Source organism: Aphelocoma coerulescens, chromosome 3, assembly GCF_041296385.1.
Source record: "Aphelocoma coerulescens isolate FSJ_1873_10779 chromosome 3, UR_Acoe_1.0, whole genome shotgun sequence".
NCBI lineage: Eukaryota > Metazoa > Chordata > Aves > Passeriformes > Corvidae > Aphelocoma > Aphelocoma coerulescens.
This window is the reverse complement of record NC_091016.1, coordinates 98834714-98844392: the sequence shown is the minus strand read 5'-3', so window position 1 is coordinate 98844392 and position 9679 is coordinate 98834714.

The following is a 9679-nucleotide window of genomic DNA, read 5'->3' as shown; positions in this document are numbered from 1 at the left end:
GCTGGGCTCTGCAACACGGTGATAGTAAAGGAGGCAAGAAGGGTCTCTCCATCGGGAAACTTTATTGTTACATGTTGGTCTGCTGGTTCCCAGAGGGAGAGTGACCGAGAGGGACAACCAGGTCAGGCAGCAGGGGGGTTTTCTCAGAGTGCAGGGGTGGTACATGGGTTGAGTTGGGGTACAGGAACCAGTAGGGAGAGCCCGAGGGAGTGGCCAGGACTAGGGGCAGGGGAAGGGGGGGCCCACGTGGTAGGAGCAGATCTTTAATAGGAAAAGCACTGGGGAAAGTACAGCACTACATGAGCATTCCAATATCCTTTTTCCTCATGTGTCTGCTACTTCTTGTTCTTATTCATAAGATGCAGCCTTTCAATACTTAAAGGGGACCTGTAAGAAAGATGGGGAAGAACCTTTTAGCAGAGCCTGTTGCAATCGGACAAGGGTAGATTTCGATGAGATAGAAGGAAAAAGTTTTTTACAATGAGGGTGGTAAAACACTAGAGCAGGTTTCCAATAGATGTGGTGGAAAACATTCAAGGTCAGGTTGGATGGGAGTCTGAGCAAGATGATCTAGTTGAAGATGTCCCTGTTCATGGCAGAAGCAGTTGACCAGACCCAATCCATAGGGAAGTTTGTTGCCTCCCTGGGGCCTGGGTAAGAGACATCACCAAGGAACTTCCCAGTCTGGTATGGCCCATTGGTTATTACCAGCTACTGGTTTCCCAGAGGGTTACCAGCAAAGACCCAACAAGAAGGCTGCAGACAATCAAGAGCGTTTTCAGTGCCTTGAGACAACTGGTCAAGGGATCTGGAGAACAGGTTGTGTTCTCTTCTGTCCTGAGAGTCCTGGATAGGTCAGAGGAATTACACCTTAGCAATGCCATTAGCAGTGCCATTAACAGTGCCATTAACAGTGCCATTAGCATCTTCCTTCTCCAAATTTTCATGGGGGTAACTTTCATCAGGATAATTTTCATTTGGGTAATTTTTAAATGCATTTTGCCTTTAGTTATTAATATCAGTTTGTAGCCTGTACATGCCTGTGGAGTTAAGTTGCTGTCTATTTCATGTGTCTGCAGATTTGGCAGGAAAAAATGAAACTGTATCTGTAAGTTCTGGGATAGCTTTGGTTGCTGATGATTCAGCCCTTTTCTGTATATCCAGATTCCCTTTGTCCTTTGTTGTCCAGACATTTTTTGGTTTTTTTGATTCAACAGGATGAACTAATGCCTCAAAGATTTCTGCCGAATTCCTGTCTGACCTTCTATGTGCAGAGCAAGATGGAACAGGAGGCATGGCAGGAGTTTGCTAGAATAAATTTCACCACTTTTTTTCCAGAACAGCTGACAACAGAATTAATTGATACCACTTGTTGCACTTTTAGAAGGGGATAGAGAACATGTAAATTCTTACAATTTCTAAAAGAGATCCGTGAAATCTCTAATGCATGCAGAAATTCATGGAAGGTCAGTTGGGAAAGGTGCCCTTTGTGTGTAAGATTTTTTTCTTTTTTAATACAGTTCCAAGCCTTCCCTTGACAGGAAAAAGATTAACTCTGTTGCATTCTAGAGAGATGTGCAGATTTGTCAGTGGTCTGAATACATCATCAGTTCCATGGAATTGACATAATTTATATACAGTGTAGAACATGTACTTTTATTGACAGCATTATAACATCCATTGTTCCAGTGTAAGAAAACCAACATATTATTTGATTTTTTGTTATTAAAATTGTTTAGTAACTCAGGTTCTTTTTGAAAGTCTCTTAAAAAAAAGAAGCAATTGTGAAGTATCAAAATGCATATGGCAGGTGACATCACAAGCACTATATGCATCACTTCGTTTTCCAAGTGGATAATACCAGAGATTAAGAAAGGAGATCTTTCCCAAATACCTCATATATGATTTTATGGAACCCATATAGAGGGCTATGAAGTTATCCTTTCCTTAACTCTTACTTACTCATAACGCTGAAGTCTGTCTCCAATTCTGGAACACCTTTACCCTGAAATACCAGTAGCAGATAGAATGTCATTTGGTGTAGGTATGGATGAGAGTAAGAATTGAAATATTGCTGCTTGCCCTTCAGATTTGTAATGGCCACTGAGGTGGTCCTGTGATTACTTGATTTCATGGAAAGGCATCAAGAAAAATGAGTTTGACAGCCAATATGGGCAAGCACAGAGATTTTTAAATGAATTGTTAACTTTTTTTTTGCATAAGCTCGTCAGTTTATTATACAAATATTTGATCTAGTTCTTGATCCAGCTCAGTATCTGAGATTTTCAATGCAATGCTAAAATGTGGTCATAGTTTTTCTGGGAGATTTCATGGAGTATGCATAATACAAATGATGCAGAATGAATCTATGAAATATGTGGTGAAAATTTCAAGTCTGTTGTTTGCTGCTATATTAAAAAATGTGTTATTAAAGAGTTAGTTACAAATGGTTCTTGTACAATGTCAGCATGAGGATAACACAGATAAAAGAAATAGCATTTGAATTCTGTGTAACACATTTCATGAAGTTTCACCAACAAAACCATCAGATGCCAGCACTGACCTCTTGGCATATGTGCAGTGAAAATATGGATGTCCTCTATATCAGTAGGTGTAGAATTCAAGGTCTAGTTGACTGTTAACAGTCCTTCATCAAATTTGGATTGCACATATATAATTTGCATGGCTTTTTCTCACTTATTTTGATGAAAGTAAAAACTTTATTCAATGCACTAAAAACTTGAGCCTCTAAATCAGGTGAAGAAATTCTCTTCTAGATGGGATTCTCTACTGGTGGTTCAGTTGCATATGGACTCAAATGACTGTGTCACAGAGGATGGGTAGTGATGCTCCAAAGGCCTTCAGAGTTCTAAAAAGGATGTAAAGATTTTAATGGGACTGGGTAAGAAGTGATTCACCAGGGGTCAGACAATAGTTTCATTTTATTGAGTTAGAAAATATTTTGGTCTGTTAATCATAATAACATGAAAGTAGCTGCAGATTTCCCTACATTATTCTAAGAAATATCTAGAGTAAACAATCAGTATTTAACTTTCTCTGAAAAAGTAATTCTTACATTAATAATAGCTGCTATAATGCCTGTGTCTATTTATTTATGAGGCATGAGACAATTGATGTTCTCAGTCTGTCAGTTATTCAGATGACTCTTTCATAGATAATATCTGCTGGCTTTCATAGTTTATTTTCAGGTTGTTAACTTTATAGTTTTCTGAGAATACTACATAGTATACAAACAGATTTTCTTTACATTCAGCTTAAACTTAAGAACATGGTTGATTTATTCATTAAGAATTGCTTCTTTACAAACACCAATCTCTCTCTGTCTCTTAAGAATTGACTTCCATGGGAAAAGTGGTTATAAACAGCCTTACTTTAAAGGGAAATGCCAAAGTAGGATTTTAGGGAGAAAAGTGAAGGGGTAAAAAAAAGAGAGAAAATAAAGCAGAGAAAGTCAGAAAGAGAGTAAGATGGCTAAGGCCTTGTATTAGTTTGTGTGGCAAGTATTTTGTTGTTTGGTTTTGGGGGGGTGGAGGCAGAGCAGGCTGGGCTACAGGGGTGTGTTCTGTGAGATGCCAGAAACTCCCCCTGATGCATCTGTCACTAGCCAAGGACAGATCCATCAGTTTATCCTATCTGCAGAGAAGATGAATTAAAAACCTCCACCTGTAAGTATACCAACTTGCAACAGAAAAAAATGTTCTCTTTGTCAGGATTTAACCTAACAAGGGCAAGAATTTGATTTCTGTATTGCTTTCCTAGTTGCTGTTTTTTCTAAAGCTTAGGTGAAAGTGTACTTGAAAATATGTTCTTATTACCACATAACATTTGATTCACTGCATTATTACGCTTTCTTCTCCTAAAGAGAAGCTGTAATCTAATTTAAATCATATTTTCATATAAATTTCCAATTTAATCTTTAAATAGACAGCTGTGATTTCCTCTGATCACACTGGGAATGTCAAAAATTGGGTCAATCCAATATTTGCCATTCCTGCTCATTTCTATGCTTCAGGAAACAGACGTGCTCTTCAGGACAGTATTTTATAATCATATGTATTTATTTAAATTTTGTTTATGCACAACTTTTTAAGCAATAGCTGAGTAAATTAAATCAGGTTAAGGTCTATATGTACAAAAATTCAAGGGAAATGTTAGCATAGTAAGTCTCTGCTCAGGGTCAAAAGCTTGGACACTGCATAAATTCTGTTAGTTGCTTTGCACTCAGTCCAGCAATTAAACCACAGAGGCAGAATTTGCAAGTGAAAAACAATAACCAATTAACAGACATAACTGTACTGTGGAAAAGAAACATGAGAAATACAAAAAAGAAAAATGAAACTGCAGGGTGTTTGGAGGTTTATGAAAGTAAAATGAGGAAACCTCACATCAAAATTTAATATTCAGAAAAATAAAACATAACCAAATGAAAATCTTGTTTGCCTTGAAGAAGAAGAAGAAAGGAAGAGGAAACAAAAATAATCTATGGCATAAAGAAATTTTAGGGGTCACTAGTGGTTTGCATGAACAGAATAAGGAAAATATCTAATTAAATCCACACTCTGTTGGCGTGAAAGAGAAGTTGCTCCATATAATATTTCCAGCTATAGAAATTACAAATATTATGATCCTTAGAGCCAAAGTAAACATTTTTTTTTAATTAAGACAAAATAAGGGCATTTACATATAAATATTCTTTCAGGTTTTCTTTAATCTGCTCAGTCACAAAACACTTAAGTCTTAAATCTGACAAATAAGTCAGATTTATAACAACTTAGAAGAAAAATACTCCAAGCATCTGCTTTTTTTTTTGGGAAATGCGGCCCTCTTCACTGTTCATCAATAAGGCTAGCATTTGCATACATTTTTACAGAGACTCCTGATCTATCAGCTGATCTTGTGTGGTTTCCACAAGAATTTGAGTAAAGAGGAGAACAATGAAGAAATACAAATTCATGCTTTCTAAAGGAGTTGGATTTCATTTCTCTATTTATTTATGCAAAGATTCTACAGACAAGTGGAATTGTTTTTATGGTTTCCCAGAATCACTGAACCAAAAAATTGTTGAGGTTGGAATGGTTCAGGTTGGGTTCTCTCGAGATCATCAGATCCAATCCTTCTACACAAGCAGGGCCATCTGGAGCCAGTTGCCCAGGATTTTGACCAAATGGCTTTTGAATATCTCCAAGGATGGAGACTCTGCAACCTCCCTGGGCAACCTGTGCCAGTGCTCTGCCATCCTCACAGTGAAACAGTGTTTTCTGAAGTTCACACAGAACTTCCTGTGTTTCAGTTTGTGCCCATTGTCTCTGGTCCTGTCACTGGTCACCACTAAAAAGAGCCTGGCTCTGTCCTTCAGGTATTGACACTGATAAGGTCACTCCAAGCCTTCTATTTTCTGCACTGAACAATGCCAGATCCCTCAGACTTTCCTCATATGAGAGGTGCTCCTGTCCCTTAATCATCCTTCTGGCCCCTCAATTAATGTTCTCCAGTATGTCCATGTCTCTTTTGTACAGAAAGCACAGAACTGGGCACAGCTCTCCAGGTGTGGCCTCACCAGTGCTAAGTAAAGGGGAAGCAACACCTGCCTCACCTGCTGGAAATTTTTTTGTCTACTGCAGCTGAGGATATTATTTGCCTTCTTTCCAGCAAGGGTGAATTGCTGACTTATGTTCCAACCTGGTGTTCACCAGTACCCCCTGGTACTTTTCTGACAAGATGCTTCACAATTGGTTGGTCCTCAGCATATATTAGGGCATGGGATTGTTCCTCCAGCAGTTCAGGATGTTGCACTTTCCCCTGCTGAACATCATGAGGTTACTGTTGGCCTTTTCCTCCGGTTTTTCAAGGTCCCTCTGGATGGTAGGTTGACCCTCTGGCAAGTCATTCATTCCTACCTCTTTGGTGTCATCTTCAAACTAGCTGAGAGTACACTGCTGAGGTTTGCTTGAGAAGCTGAAAAAGAAAATTTGAGATACTCAGCTGTAGTCAAGTAAGTGGAGCAGGAATGTTTTCTAGAACAGAGATGAACAGGATAGGATTAACCACCATCTATTAATCTACCCTGAAGGCAAGCTGCTTGTGATGTCCCATGTGGCACAGTGTTAGAAAGGGAAGAATTAGTGACCTTTTCTGACACTGCTTCTCAGGGTTTTAATCCAAGTAGTTAGAACAGTATTACTATGGTAGTGATTTAGAAGTTTTAGAGTAGCAGTATGTTTAGAAATACGGCTGTCCATCACATCCATATTTTGGGTTCCTAGCTGCACATTGTGTCCATAATTGGGATCCTTTATTAGCTTTAGAACAACTAGTGGACCATGACACTGCTGTGCTAAAAATTAAAAGTTTCTTAATGTGTTTCTGACAATAGTTATGTTATTCTGTGTCAAAGCTGATCTCCAAGTCCCAAAGACACAGCATTCTTGCTAAGATATATTGACTTTTGGGAGGGTTTTCAGGACTAAGAGGATTCCCAGCTGCAGCCATCAACAGTGAAAACTGTGAAATCTTCCACTTTCAAGTTCCAGTATCTCTGTTAAATGAAAATGATGAAAGCAAATTGATTATTTCTATCTATCTGCCATAGAAATATAAAAAAGGTTCCACTAACGAAACAAGACTTTATTTTTCCTCAACTCAGTTTTTATTGCCTGGAACTGAATAATAAACAGAAATGTCATAAAGTATCTTTGCTATTTATATTGTTCATAAAGTATCAAATCAGTTGTGACAGACAAACTGCTACAGTTTAATAAATAAATTAATTAGTACCCTGAGGCATAGCTCCTATTGTATCAGCTGATGCTGGAGAAGTGGGGTACCTGCTATCAGCAATCTCTCTAAAAGAGTGTTTGTGTCTTATCAGCATTCTTCTTTCCTTGTACAGAAAATCTTTCACCAAAGGGAATAGGAAATGGGCTACACTGAGATATCATTTATATGCCTTCAAAACTCTGCTTGCTGTAGTCTTTAAGATTATGAGCCTTGTATCTTCATTTCCCAAACAAACATGGCTTCTGTAATTACATTGTCCATTTGTCTGTCTCTTGTCACTTACTTGTCTTCCTTTTAATAAAATGAGTCACCTAACTGGGTTCCACCAAATTTCACTGAAGCCTCATAAATTCACATGATTTCTGTGATGATCACTAGTGGGATAAATGTGTGTGTGACAGAGGACTGGGAAAGGGAGAGGAAGAGGGAGACTCAGCTGGGATTCCCACTGAGTGAAAAGCTGAGCTGAGTGGACAAGGCTGGAAAAGGAAATAGCTAGGAGATATTGTAGGATTATATAGGGACATAAGAGAGAATGTAAACATAAAGAAAAGAATTTGTCTGTGTGACATACCACTCAAATCAGTCTAGTCTACAGAAGTACCATGATTTGAGGCTTCCTGTTAATAACAGTTCTTTAAGAGAGGATAGAATACATAATAGTCTATGTATGAATATGGTGTAACTATTACATTGTGTCTATGTAATGAAGTCTGAAAACAAAAAGTAATTAAAGTGCTGTCCTTTAGAAGATGAAAGCTGTGAAATTACTGTGTATCATAATGAGAAGTTCCAATTATAAGTGTAAAAACCACTTATCTCAATTTATACTTTTGTAATAACTAACACTTAAAGTGTTTTCTTTCTTTTCCATCTGATTACGTTCCAAACAAATTACTTTTGCCTGTTTGGACTTGCCCACATTTTGTACTCTCTACAGGGCTGATATACACTGGCAGCTACAACTGAAAAGTCAAATTGGAATACAGCTACTGTTTCTTCAAGGAGATATTTCACATATCATTTAAACATTTAAAATACCAAAGGGACTGCTTAAGTCCTTGGAGTGTGTATTACTCAAATGACATAGAAAAGTTGCCGATATCAAAGTGAATACTAAACAAACGCCAAGTGAAAAATCAGATCATTTAAAATGCAAACACATAAATATGAAAGCTGGAGATAAAAACAGTGGAAGTGCACAAACCTGCACATGCTTAGAATAAAGTTTCAAGAATCCATATGTTACAAGAATAATGTCGGACCACATGTCCATATCTCAGTGATTTATAACAGAAGTAGTTGAAATACCTACCAACAGTTCTAAATCTCTTGTTCAAGTCTTTAACCATCTTTTTAATAATACCACTTTTGCATGCTTTATTTAAACGCTCAGGGACTTTTTATTGAAACCATGTTCATGAATATGCTCGCTCTTATGATATTTTGAACAAAAGTAGAGAAAAGCTATGCACAGATGTTCTCCTTATTGGGATGCTTTGGTTTGGGGTTTTTTTCTAATGGGGATAGGGCTGCAGTTCATGACCAGAAAACTGGACCAAGAACAGACAAACATTGCCTTGGATAAGGAGGTGAAAATGCTGGCATAACACCACAGGTAACTCTCTGTTTCCTCTCCCCAAGCTAGCTCTTTGATGAAGCAAAGGGCAGGGTTCTGTCTTTCTGGGGACTCAGATGCATTATACTGAATTAAGCCTCAAGGCTATTCTATCTAAAAACTAGAATTAAGACTTCTATAGTGCTCAGCCAATTTTGTAAAGAGCTGGTTTCTTGTAAGCAGATGTGTCAGGCATGCAGGAAACAGAGTTTCTTAAAATTGCATTGACACGAAAGCTGTTGGGTATTTATTGACATTCTCTATACCTAGCATTTTTATACAGAGGTCTGATACAACACCTTCACTAATTTTTAGCAGATACAAAAACATGCATTTGTTATTACCCTGACAGATACCTGTCGTTAGAATGTGGTGGCTCTGCTATGTTTTCTAATTCTTCAAGCTGACAAGAAAAGCTTCAATTACGACGTTTTTCAAATATTTGATAATTTCTTCAACATATCAGGCATAGATTTAACAACTCATCAATCTACTTAGCTTCTGGTGAAGCAGAAATTAACAGTCTGTAACCAGAGTTTTCCAGATGTTATGATCCACTCTTGAGACTCCACAAGCAGAGTAGTCTTCCTCAAATACACCCAACTAAATTTAGTAGGAATGTGCTAAACCAGAGGTTCAGTCAAAAACAGTCAGAGAGCAGCTGTTGTGCCATTGCCAGTAATGATCTGCATAATTTTCAGCTTTCTATTTCATTCCATAAGCCAGTTGCAATGGGACATGACCATTATCACAATGGAAAGCTACTTTACCAGAGTTAAACTGCAGCAATGCTTTCCCTTATGCAAAGTGATGTATTTGTTGAAACGTAAACCTCCTGGGGAAAAGCAGCTCTTGTTGCTACATACATTAATCATTCAATTAAGAGATCTGTCTTTAGTTTCTGTGTGTACAGCCTTCCTAATTGACTCCCCATTTTTGGTGCATTCGTTTCTCACAAGGTGGGTAAAAAATGGATATCTCAGGGACCTTTGACTTGCTTTGCCTTACAGTCTGTACATCTGAAGCTTGAGACATCGTGTCTATGGTGCAAAAATAAGTTGGGTTCAAGGCCAGTCCCACTGAGAGAAGTACAGAGAATATTTATAGACAAAATCAATCTGGCTGATTACCATACCATCAGGCATATCCAGATAACCTGTTGCGGGCCTCCTGCTGTGACAGGCGGGTAGAAAGATGCTATGGAGAAAGTTACTTTCCTTGTTCAGAGCTGTCTACACATAGTCCCTGTGTCTCTCCTGTGCA